Here is a 13,510-nt window from a genome sequence, read left to right as displayed (position 1 = left end):
TGTTTCAGAAAGGTGGCAGCAGATATGATCGGTGACATTTTATTTGCACATGAATATCTTTATTTTTGTATTCTGGTTCAGCTGCTTCTCTGTGTGGAGTTAGGGAGTGAGCTGTAAAGGACTTTTGTAATAAGTATATTGGCAATGCAGTTTATATTCCTCCACATTTAGTTTGAGAACCCGAAAGAAGGATTGCGTGTCTCGAGAGGAGGATGAACAGAGCTTGAGCTAGGGGAATGTTCATTTGTGCTGCTGCCTGTGCACAATGGCGGCACAGCATCTCTCCTGGAAACGAACACCCCGTACTACGATGTCTACAAACACAGGTTTCCTTTCCTCCTCTCTTCCTCTCCTCATTTTCTTTCTTACTCAGCCCATCCCACTTCTTTTTTAAATCACTTACTGTAAATAAGTTGTAATCTAAACCTCAAACCTCATGTATCAATGGGGAACTTTCAAATATAAATATTACCAATTCATTTTCTTGTTGTCTGATTTTTTGATTGGAGTGTGTGACAGGATGATGACCTGTCCATTCCCTTTGCCTTGAGGGTTTTGTTTCGGCTTCAGCCTCTCCTATTCCTCATTTCGTTGTTGTGGCAGGAGAGGGCAGCAAACATTCATTTTCCCTGCTGGGAAGCTGCTGTTCTTGGCGGGTTTTGGTCTTAGCTGTGAGTGTGTTGTTCTTTTTTTTTTTTTTTTTTTTTAAACATCTGTTTGTGGATGTAAAAGTGAAATATTAATATGAAAAGTTGCATATGAAAATTATAGATTGGTTCAATCAGGCAGTGACTTCTGATCCACTTAAAGGTCAAAATGATCCCAAATGCTTCCAGGCCCTGTTGAACCATTCTTCCTTTTCCGGCAGCAGAATGCAAGCAGAGGCTTACATACTTGTAATTAAATGTTCATCTTTGAAAATGATTTACTCTCTCAGAAGTGGTTACAGACTAAGCAAAAGTGCTCCCCAAAGCAATGTTATCTTTCCTTTCATGGCTGTATGAGAGATTCTGTACTGTGGGTGTCCCTAATAAGCAGTGAAGGGTGCAGGAGCCTGCCTGGTTTTCTTTATTGTCAGTCCTGTGGCCCTTTGGAGTCATACTAATACGTTTAACTGAGGTGTGTAGGGGGAATGGCGGGGCGGGGGTCGTGTTAGCAGGTCTTAGTTTTGAGAAAGCATGTCTAGGGGTGCACAACTTTGCGGAGTGGCCCAGTGGCTATCACTGTAACAATGTTCCATCTATTCTGTCCTCCAGTCTGCAGCCTGGGACAAGATTGGTGGGAACATACCATCTGATCCTCTAGTGTCACTTGGGATACCGCAGGGAGACAGATTCAGGTCAGCAGGGCTGGCAAGGCTTCTGCTGGCCTTAGCCCAGAGTGCAGCCTGCTGTCCCGTTTCTTCCTCACAGGACTTCCTTGTTGGACCTCCATATGGCAGCTGGAAGAGGAAACTACCCATCCTTTGAGGCCTGGCTCCAGAAACTTACAGCATCCCATTCCTCATGTCCCGCTGTCAAGCAGTCGCAGAGATTGCTCAAAAGACTGGGAAGTAGTTTGTTTTCCTCCTAAAGCTGCTGGGGACTCCTTTCTTTGCAAAGCATTTGCATTCTGTGGGATCTGCTCTTGTGGCTAACAGTTCATGTCACATTTCGGAATCATCTGGAACCAGGATGTTTCATATGTAGTTGATTTGAGTTGAAGAAGCCAGAAGTCTTACAGCTCTTGTAGGTTTGTGTTTTGAGGTGCAGTGTTTGTAGCATCTGAAGACGAATCTTTTAGTAAGAACCAACACATGAAAGACTTGGGGGTCCATTGAGATTTAAGAGACAGTTTCAATGTAATGTCTAGTTATCTGTATACTGTCTGCTCCCTGTAATTATTTGTCAGAATGGAGGCCATATGCAGTAACCCCACTTCCAGCTTTGTAGAGACAGTATGCCCTGGGGGCTCAAGTGAGGGTAGCAAAGGGAAGTTGTTTTACCTTTTATGGCTGTGATACATGTTCATTACAGGCTACACGTCCTTGAAAAGGAAGGGGTTTTGCTTTTTACATACAGTCTTACCATGTAGCCCTGGCTAGCCTGAATGTTATGTAGATCAGGCTGGCACGGAACTCAGATCTGTCTGCCTCTGCTTCCCGAATGCTGGGAATAAATGTCTGTGTCAACAACATAGCAAGGCAGTTGTTTTTTTTTTTTTTTTTTTTTTTCTTGTAGTCTAATCATTCTTTCCCGTTCTATCTCAAGCTCTCCCTTCTCCCCCCAAATAAGTCCTCTTCATAGCTTTATTATCTTAGCACCTCCATTTAGGCTCACAGTTCACTTCGGGTTATTTTCTTGTGTCAGTTTTTAAGTGAGAATCCAGATTCATTGTTTTCCACTGTGAGCTTCTAGTTACTGCAACAGTGTTATGACAGTCTCGCCTTAAGAAGGTGCCACAAAAAGGTGGCTTTAAATCTCCATTCTCTCTTCTCCAGTGCCTGCTATGTTGCTCTTTATCCTGTAGCCAAACAGCCATGACGCCCAGAGCTTTAGGATGGTCTCGTCAATGCCTTTCACTTTGGTGTTTTTTTTTTGTAAGGGATTCAGTATGGAAGACCCTTTGTATTTCCACACAAAACAGAGGCATGTCAGGAGGCTTTTAAAAGCTAGGGACTGTTGATGGTTTGTGATGGGAATATACAGAGTCAGTAACTTTGGAAGAATCATTGCTTGGATATTACCAAGTCTTTGGATATGGTTTGAGTGTGCGTCCCCCTAAACTTGTTGGAAATGTAATCTCCAATAGCATTTGGAGGTGGTGCCCCATAGATGATGAGGCCACGAGGGTCTGACAGGCATGGGAATGGTGCTGTCACAGCTCCAGTGGGTTGACTATGGAAGGGCGAGTCCGGGCCTGGCCTTTTTCTCTCTTACCCTGTCTCTTACTCTGTGGTCTTCCACCATGAGCCAATGCAGCAAGGAGTCCCTGCCAAACGCTAGCATCCCCCAGTCTCCAGAACTGTGAGAGAAATTCCTCTTTATAAATCAGTGTAGGCATACTGTGACAGTAGCACAAACAGCATAAGATGCAGTTCGGAAACCCAGGCTCTGCTGTCCTCCTGTGTCCTTTTCTCCTCCCTGAGAACATGGCTGTTCTCAATCTCCATGCTCTCTCTGCACACGTCACACACGCAGAGCAGAACCATGCAAGGTGTAGCCCTTCAGGTCTGGCTTTTTTCACTTAGCATGATATTTAAATTTTCTCATATGTATGAGTGTTTTGTTTGCATGTGTGTCTAGGAACCATATGTGTGCCTGGTGTCCTCAGAGGCCAGAGGATGCTGCATCTCCTAGCACAGGACTTGGAGATGGCTGTGGGCCATTATGTAGGTACCAGGAATTAAACCTGGGTCCTCTGGAAAATCAATTAGTGCCCTTAACCATATTGAACAATTGGGGGACTCTTGTCTTGTTATCGTGAATATTACATGATGAGACCTCTGGGTTGGTTTATATTCCTCTGAAGAATATTGATTTCTTTTCAAGCGGATATTTAACTTGGAGGAATTTAGACTCAAGTCCTGAGGCAGTGGTACCAACCTTTCTTCACTTCCCTAATCTTCCCTGCTGGCCCACACCTAAGATGTATTGCTCCTTTTTGCTCTTCTCTGGGCTATGCCTTGGTTTCCAGAAGCTGTGCATATCCTGGCCTCTCTTCCAGGTTTTTCTCTTGGTGTCTCACTTTAAGTGGTAGTTACCTTCAGCCTAGAAACCCACAACATTTTGAGACTACACCCAAGGGTTGAGTTCCCTCTAGTACTTTCCACTTGAGTTTCCGGGTGCTTCTCACCGAGCCTTCAATGCTAACGTCTTCTGCCACTGCTGGACACTAGACCCAGAGCTGTAGCGCCCCTTCCTGTTTCAGTAGTCTTTGCCTATTTTGAAGGAACCCCCTTTCCTTCCGGAAGCCAACTCAGACTTCAAAATTGCTTCCTTAGTTTTCTTCGAACCTAGGAGCATTCCACCTTTGAACATTTCTAGCCAGTTGCTTTTTAGAAGGTGTCGAATTGGGTGTTTCTGCTATTTTCCTCCGATTAGACTGAATTGTGTGGTATTTGGAGAATGATCTCAGGTGACGTGCATGATATGGGGAACTTCTGGCTTCCTGTTCCCACTGCAGGCATTTTTATACGAGATAAACATTGTATAAATGTTGGCCTTCTAGCTGTTTACAAGGACGCAATGGTTTTTTTTTTTTTTTTTGGTTTTTTTTTTTTTTTAAGCACTGCTAGCTGTAAGCCAGGGGACCAGCCTGACCCGGGACAGGGGGTTTTAGAGGAGACAGGCTAAAACATGACAATTGACCAGTAGAATTTACAAACTGGTTATTTCATTTTTACGAGACAGCCTCCTGTACCCAGGATGGCCTTGAACTCACTTGGTAGCTGGTGATCACATTGGATTTATGATCTTCTTGCCTCTACCTCCTAAGGGCTGTGCATCACCACACCTAGTTCATATGGTGTTGAGGATTGGACCTAGGATGCATGCTAGGCCAGCACTCCACAAACTGAGCTATATCTCCAACCACAAAGCAGATTTGAGATTGAGATTGTCTAGGCACTCATCAAAATGAAAGAGTCTCATCAAAATACATGGGCAATGCTCACAGCATGATAAGTACAGAGCAGACATTCTGATTTTGCAGTGTGTTCAAAACAGATTTGAAGGCTCAAACATCAGAGTGACATTGATTTCCTCAAAAGGAACACTGGGTGAAAAGGTAGTGGGGTCAGACGCTTTTAAAATTAGTAGGCCGATGAGATGGCTTATTGGAAAAAGTGCTTGCCATGCAAGCTTAGTACCCTAAATTTAGTACCCAGAACCTATATAGTGGTGGCAGGGGAGAATTGACGTCATGACGTGTGTGTGTGTGTGTGTGTGTGTGTGTGTGTCTACATACATACAACTTTTAAAAATGTAGGAAAGGATTTTCAACTTAGAATTCTACATACTTTCAGTTCACTTTTCATGCATCTTACTCAGGCTTCAAAGCTTCCTGAGGCTAGACTTCAGCAAAACAAGAAAAGCAAAGCAAGAAGGCAGAGGACACAGGAGCCATGAATCAATGATGTTCCCTAGGAAGGGGAAATAAAACGATGGAGTGGGTAGCAGGCCAAAGAGGAGCCAATGCAGAGCAGGGGGAAAGCTCTGGAAGCCAGGAAAACAAGGAGAGGAACTTGAAGAAGGAAAAACAAAAACAAAACTGGTGTGACATTTGAAAGAGATTGATGCAATGGAGATGACAGATGAGGTGTGAGAGAAACGGAGCTGATTAGCGACTCCTGGAAAAACAGAAGCCCGCCCATACATAGCACATCCCCAGACTGGTGGGAGAGATTCACACGGTCACACCACAAGCTCTGACCGCTGTTTAATAAAAGGGGTGATTGCTGTTAGCATGGGAAGGGAGGGGTGTCAGAGGAACAAGAGAGCTACATCCTTAGGAAATAATGTCTGCTGAATGGCAACATCAAGAAATATCAGAATAAGTAAATTGGAAATGTGGAAGTAATTGCTATCCACTTAAGTTAAAATTAGTTTAGAAGTAGTCAAAAGAAGAGCGAGCTCATACATGTGTGCATCTGCACGTGGAGGGCAGCCATCAACCTCAGCTGTTATTCCTCAGGAACTGCCGTCCGTGTTGTGTGGCAGAGGGACTCTTACATGGGTTCACCAATTAGGCTGGATGACCATCAAGCCCCAGGGATCTGCCTGTCTCTGCCTCCCTGGTGTTGGGATTGCTGGAGGGGCCAGGAAGCACTATTGATATTGAACCAAGGTATCAATATCAAATCACTATGTGTGTTCTGTAGCTGTTTGGCCCCTTGTAGGGTCCAGCTTGACTCAAGGCCAGCCAGCCTACGCTGAGGGTCCAGCTGTATAAAAATAATGAGGGTCCAGCTTGACTCAAAGCCAGCCAGCCTTTGCTGAGGGTCCAGCTTGACTCAAGGCCAGCCAGCCTTTGCTGAGGGTCCAGCTGTATCTAAAATATTCCACTACCCCTACCACTGGAATGTACTTACCCCTCCTAGCTAGCCTGCTAAATTCTGCTTTAACAAAAAAGATATAAAAAGCACTTGTGCCTGCTTTCAGGGGTCGGCAGCTTGAAAGAGCTTGTCAGACTTCGATGCGCATTGACTCAATAAAATTCCTGTGTGTATTGCATCGACATCGGACTCTGTTTCTCTCTGGGGACTCCAGGTACAGACTAGAGCCCAGACTAGAGGTCTCAGTCTTACATTGCCAGCGCATGCCACCATGCCAAGCCTTTTTATGTGGGTTCTGGGGATTGAACTTGCGTCTTCCTGCTTGGTTGGCAAGCAGTTTATCAGTTGAGCTATTTCCCCAGCCCCGCAACTTAGGAGGGTTTTGGGTTTTTTTTTCCCCACCCCAGCTTTCTTCCGTGATGAGGATTTGGACTGTCTAAAGGTCTCTATGCCTTTCAACCCACATGGCCATGTTTTTGTGGTAGCTTTTTCAAAATCTGTGAAAGCATTTCATGGATTTCATATCATTTAACAAAAGCCATACCTTCAGGTCTATTAGAGATTAAATTCTCCTCAGTCTTGGCTCCTGCTGATGTGCCTGAGTCCCAGATCTCCTGTTGGTCCTTTCACTTGATTGTGAGGCTCTGTGAGGCACAACAGGAACGTCTCCAAAGGATGTAGGTGAAGAAAGAGCTATTTAGTAGCAGCTGTCTTTTGAGGGTGCTGGTGCTGTCCTGACCTTGTTATCCCACTGCTGTGGACACACTGCTCTGAATGGCTCTGTGCCTTTGGGGTTCAGTGTCGCTGCTGAATAATGAGGATCGAATCTCTGGAAGCCGTGGTTATAGATTATAGGGCATCTGGAAAATACTAGCCTGTAATCGGCTTAATTGTCTCTTTTTTCTTTTGGGGGTGAAGAGGACACAGGGTTTCCAGCATAACTTTTAGCTAATGTGAGGATGCAGTTGGGTAAGAGGCGGGTAGGGATGGGACATGTGGAGGTGGCTTCCTGCTTCATGATCCTAACCCAGATGGAAATGGACTCCCCAGCAGCCCCTTGGACCACTGCCCACATGCTTCTCCCAGCAGTCTGACCTTCAAGTAGAATGAGTTGTTCCCAAGATGAGTGTCCCCTGTAGTGGCTTCTAGGGCACATAACCATTCAGACACATGATAAAGACATTTGAGGCTAGAAAGCCCTTATGGCAACCCAGTTCTTCTTCCAAGAAGCTGGGCTGTCGTTGGAATACCATGGCCTTTGTCCATTCCCGGGGACACATCTTGAAGATGAGCCTGGGGACTCTGGCCTCAGGGCTTCTCACGGCTCAGTAGTGTTGTGCAACATTTATCATTGGTCCCTTAGTCTGGAATGTTTTTCTATAGCAAATATCAAAATGGCAAATCTATAGACATTTATGTTCCCTAAGGATCATGCCTATCTGACTTAATATGTGTCTCAGGAGCTTAATTTAACATGATGCCATGAACACCAGCAGCATGACCTTATAGCTCGGTGTCCTTCCCTCTCAGTTGACTGACCGGATCATTCTCTGCACCGGGCACTGCCGCTGAATCAGTAGTGTAATAGTTACTCATTGGTGTGACAAAGCACTCAGTAAAATCAGTGGGAGGGAGGAAGGGAAGGGAGGAGGAAGGAGGGAGGGGGAGAGAGGGAATTCATAATTCCAGGGAGTAGTTCGTCATGATGGGCAAGTCATGGTGGAAAGGTCTAAAGGCAGCTGGTCACATTGCACCTGCAGTCAGGAAGCAGAGGAAGATAAATGCCTGTGCTCAGTCCGCTTTCTCTTTTTATTCAAACTGGCACCACAGCCCATGGGATGGTGCCACCTGATCAAGATAGCCCCTCACAGGCATGCCCAAGGTCTGTCTCCCAGGCGATTCCAGAGCAGTCGATACAGATCGCTAATGACCACAATACTGTGGAGGTGCATGTGCATTTGTGTGTGGGGGCACCTGAAGGCCATACAACCTTGGCTGTTCCCATTTCTTTCTTTTTAAAGCTAAAGTCTCTCACAGGCCTAGTCTGGCTGGACAAGGAGACCAGAGATCTACAGCATTGGGGTTACAAGTACGTGCCCCGTGCCCAGCTTTCTCTCTTTCTCTCTTTCTTTCTTTTTTCAAATTTATTTACATTGGTGTTCTGCCTCCGTGTATGTCTGTGTGAGGATATCAGCTCTCCTGGAACTGGAATTACAGACAGTTGTCAGCTACCATGCGGGTGCTGGGATTTGAACCTGGGTCATTTGGAAGAGCAGCCAATGCTCTTAACTGCTGAGCCATCTCTCCAGCCCCCATGCCCAGCTTTCTCTACATATGGGTTCTGAGGACTGAACTCGGGTCCTCACTCTGGCAAGGCTAGCAGTTCACTGGCTGAGCTACCTCCTCAGCCTCTCTTCTCCAGTGTTGTTAGAAAGGCTCTTCCCAGAGGTCGTTACTTCATTGGAGTTATTGTTGAAAGTGTGTCTGACTTCCTCATCAACTGTCTCCTTTTGAGGAAACAGGTCTCAGAGACAAGACGAGGTCCTAGGGTAACAATATTCTCAGCTCCGGTGAGGGCAGGTCATCCTCAAGCATCTGGCTAAGCAGAAGATGCCAATTCTTTACCGAAAGACTGAAACAACTATTTTGTCTTTAGGAGATTTATTTTCTGTTAATTTTATGCCCATTCGTCTCTGATCGTTATGCCTGGAGTGCAGATTGCTGAGCTATCGAGGCAGGTTGGTTGGCAGAGCAAACTGTTTCTTTGTCTCTGCCTGTCCCGTCTTATGAGAGCTGGTGTCTTCTCCATCCTCTCAGAGAGGGATTGCTCGAGTGTAACCTCTCCCTTCAGAGGTCCACAAAGTATCAGCGAACGTGCCCTTTAGAGTGTTAGTCATCTTGAGATGAGCTCATCCTGTTTTTAGATTGGCTTAGATGCAAGAATAGGTGTCTTTGTAAGAGAGGAGATAGAAACACACAGAGTGGAGTTATCCAGCTCTTAAGTCAAATGAGGCTTGTCAGGAACGAGACACTGGAAGTGGGGCATGGAATGGATCTCCACCCAGGCTTCGTGGAGAACCCTCCCTGCTGACACTCTTGAGTTTGGATTTATATCCCTCAGATCTGTAAAAAACAAACAAACAAACAAACAAAAACAGACTGTAGTTTGGTGATTGCCCACCACCAGCTCTAGGAAACTCAGGCAGCAGGACATAGGAGCCACTGCAGGACTGGATACGCTGGGAGGAAACATGAAGTGCTGGCATCATGGGCCCAGGATGGGTAGTTCAAGGTCTTTGAAACCAAAGGCAGGTAAGGCAGGACACTGGCCTGGAAGCTGCCTCAGCATTTATTTGGCCTGAAGAAAATGTGAGTGTCCACATCCCTCCGGAGAGGCCAGTCTGAGATGTCTCTATGAAAAGCCAACACCTGCTGGGACAAGATTAATTTGTGCTTGGGTGCTTTTGAGAAAACATGACCACAGTTATTGCCAGTGCGGAGACAGGGCTGGGATGGGAACCAGAGCTGGGGCATATACCTCCTGCCTGGAGCCATCTGAGATCTGTGACTGAAAATGCCCATTAGCATCTTCTCTATACAGATGCTTTCCCAGACAGAAAGAGGGGTGGGAGCTTTGAGTCTTATGCTTCATGGAGTGAGGGGTGGAGGTCCCTGGGAACAAGAGAGGTTACCTTTGTGGATGTGGCAGTTCAGATGGAAACTCCCCAGCTGGAGAGAGATTTCTGCTCCTGCCTGCTGCTCAGAAAAGGTGCCCTGGCCACCTGGCGTTGGCAGTGGTTACTTTGGCTACTGAGAAAGTGCTTGGGTTAAGAAATGGTGATCTATACATTGGGGGGGGGGGGAAGTACTGATTTATTTTAAAGTGCGTTTTAAATTGAAACTGAATCACATCATTCTCCCCCTCCTCCCTCCTGCCCCTCCCATGTTCCTTCCCCCAGTCTCAAGCTGGTAGCCTTCTTTTCTTTCAGTATTACTGTTAAGAGTGTGCACTTGTGTGCATGTGTGTGTGTGTGTGTGTGTGGCTATGATTTCAGAGCTGACCACTCTGCACTAGGCAGCCAGGAAGGGGCTCACACTTGGGAGAGCTGTTTGTAGTTCTTACCTAGGGATGCAACTCTGGAAAGTTCCCCCTCCTCCTTATCATGCCCATTGGTATTGCCATTAGTCTAGGTCTTGTTTATGCAGCCATTTCTATGAGAGACTGTCTCACCACATCTGTCTTCCTGATATCCTGGCTCTTAAAATCTTTCTGCCCCTTCTTCCACCATGTTCCCTGAGCCACAGACGCAGAAGCTGTGACGTGGATGTATCTGCTGTGGTGGGGGGCGGGGGTGGGGGTTCATGTCTGCATTATGTCCAGCTGTGGTCTTCTGGGATTGTCTCCCCTTTCTATGAAGAGTCCTCTTAGATGAAGGGCGGAAGCTGCGCTTACGCAGGAAAGGTGGCTAGTAGCGCTAGGAGTCCTGATAGTGGGTGGCGGTGGCAGCGGCCCTTTTTAGCCTGGAGTTTCCACAAGTTTAAGAGATAGAAGCTGAGAGCTCTCCAAGAATCTGATTTTTCTATAGATTTTCAGGCCTGCCCGAAGGCCCGGGCGACCCATGGTCTACAAAGGCACAAGTTGCCAGCTGTTGTCTCTACAGAGACAGAGCAGAGAAGTCCAGGTTCAGGGCTCCAACACTGCCTGTGCCTCTGATTTCTTTGGTGCATACTTATTAGGGTTACAGAAACCTCACACCTGACTCACCTTCCGGCCCCTGGGAAGCGGTGTTGTCTCCATTCTGGGAGGCAGGACTCACCTCATTGGGCCACAGTGGGGCTTCTTCCAGGAGTGCCTGTCAGCAGCTGGTGCTGTGGGGTTCTGATTGGTAGGACTGACTAGTGTCACCCTGGCTAATGTCCAATGGTTTAGTCCTGCCCCCCCCCCTTGTTTTTCTTGAGCATAACAAAGTAAAGCTTTTCTCGTTTGTACAACTGTCATTCTGCGTAAGTTAGAATTGAAAGCGAAACTTTGTGGAGTTCTAGGATGACAGATTCGAAGCTGAAGGGGAGAAGGGACAGGCTAGGGGTGTAGAAAACGGCGGGGGTGGGGTGGGGTGGGGCGGGGGGGGGGGGGGGGATGGGTGCCTGCACTCACACCTCCCTCCCTCCCAGTCAGTGGAGGTGGAAGGCTAGAGCGGTGTGGTACGATTTGACACCACAGGAGAAGACCAGCCTGCCATATTACTGACGTTCACACGCAATGGGTATATTGTTGTTTGAAAATGCACCAATGGCTTAGTGTTGAAAAACAATTTCCGAATGTTAGTTTGTGCCATAGTAAACACTGAGAGACAGAATTCTCTTGGAGTCCTCACTAACTTTTTAGCAGGATCAAGGAGCCACAGAACAAAGCCTGTGCTCACGAGTGTGATTACTGTAGCGCTCCGTGCTGTGATCATTTCAAACTCATTTCACGTAAAGCACTGATACGTTCATAGGACAGAGAACAGTGGCGACAAAGTTTACATGTCACTCTTTGCAATGATTTTATTAGCATATGCTAATTGTACATGATGGTTTCGTTATGACAGTTTCACGTGTGTACATAATGGATCGTCTTTGCCTTCTCCTGTCCCCTCCCACTTATGCTGATCCCTCTCCCTCTTTCCAACCAGTACCCTTCTGCCTTTGGGTTTTTTTTTTTCCCCATCCAAACTGTTAGTTTAGGCTTGCTTATAGGAGCATGGGTAAGGGTCAAGGGTCACTCTTGGTGGTTTCTTCTCTTCCTATTAACTGTGTGCTAATCGCCAGGCTCCAGGGCTTCTTACTGACATTAGATATTTGGGGAATGAGGGCACGACTTCACTCAACTCTTGATCCTTTCAATTACTTATCCAGTGGGTGCGTAGGTGTCTCTGATGTGCTGACTCAGCAGAGCCCTCTCTGGTGGCACTGATAGCTCCTGCCTATGTGCTGCATGACGTAGGGGTTGCATCGCAGTGTTCCCATACATCCATCTGCTGACACTCCCGCTCCACTCCCCTCCCCTGCTGGTCTCCCTCTTTCCCATAGTGGTTCCCACTGACTACCTCCTTTCCCCTTTACGGCCTCTTCCCCTTCACACTGCCCCCACACACATTTATACACTAAACATTAAATCTAGGATCCATATAAGACAAACAATTCAGTATTTGTGTCACCGAGTCTGAGTTACTTTGCTTATAATCATAATTTCCAGTTCTACCCATTTTCCTGAAAATGCTCTGATTTCTTATTTATTTATTTATTTATTTATTTTTGTGGCTGAGTAGAATTCCATTGTATCTGGGGATCATCTTTTCTTCTTTTTTGTCTGTGTGAATGGGCAAGTGTGTGTGTGCAGGTAGACACCAGGGGTCAACCCTAGGTATTGTCTCTCAGGAGCCATCCACCTGGATCACTGGCATCTGGGCAGGCAGGCTGGCTGGCCAGGAGGTTGCAGGGATCCACCTATCTCTGATTTCCCAGTGCTGGGATTTTTTGTTTTGTTTTGTTTTTCCAGACAAGGTTTCTCTGTGAAACAGCCCTGGCTGTCCTGGACTCACTTTGTAGACCAGGCTGGCCTCGAACTCACAGAGATCTGCTTGCCTCTGCCCCCCAGTGCTAGGATTAAAGGCGTGAGCCACCACATCCGACTCATGCCCGGCTCATGCCTGGAGTTTTAATGTGAGTACTGGGGATTGAACTCAGGTCCTCATGCTGTGTAGCAAGCATTTTTACCTGCTGAGCCATCTCCCTGGCTCTCCATGTCTTCCTTATACATTTATCGGTTGATAGACGTTGAGTCTGACTCCACTTCCTGACAACCGTGGATGGTACAGCAATAATGTGGACATGCAGGTATCTCCTGCGTATGTGGACTTAGGTTCCCCTGGTGTACATGCAAGAGTGGTTTGCCTGGGTCACATGGTAGCTATCTTTTTAGCACTTGAGAAAGTCTCCCTTAGATTTCTCTAGCTCTTTCTTCCTTCTTCATTTAGAGGAAATTTGTCTGTGGAGCATTTAGATTGTTTCCTTTTTTTAAACTTATTTTTATTACCATACAAATATTAGGCATTATTATGACATTTTCACTCAAGATTCCTTTTTGTAGATTCTCTTTTCCTCTCTTCTTCCACGTCCACCTTTGTCTCTTCCTGCTTCCATGTCATGTGACCTTTTGCCATGCCCCACTTCCTCAGCACCCCTTGCTCCTGCTCCTGGTTTTCCATCTATTTTCAGAGGTGGTATCCACTCCATACATCTGTATTTACACACACACACACACACACGTAGGTTTAGAATCCACATGTGAAAGAAAAGTGTGATTTTTCTGTTTCTGAGTCTGACTTATCTCAGTTAATATAGTGTTTTCCAGCTCCATCCATTTGGGGTATTTTTCTTAATGCTTCTTAAGTCCATAACTTAACATGTGAGTAACAACTATTGTTGCTGTTT

Source organism: Acomys russatus, chromosome 1, assembly GCF_903995435.1.
Source record: "Acomys russatus chromosome 1, mAcoRus1.1, whole genome shotgun sequence".
NCBI classification, from domain to species: domain Eukaryota; kingdom Metazoa; phylum Chordata; class Mammalia; order Rodentia; family Muridae; genus Acomys; species Acomys russatus.
This window is presented reverse-complemented; position numbering follows the sequence as displayed.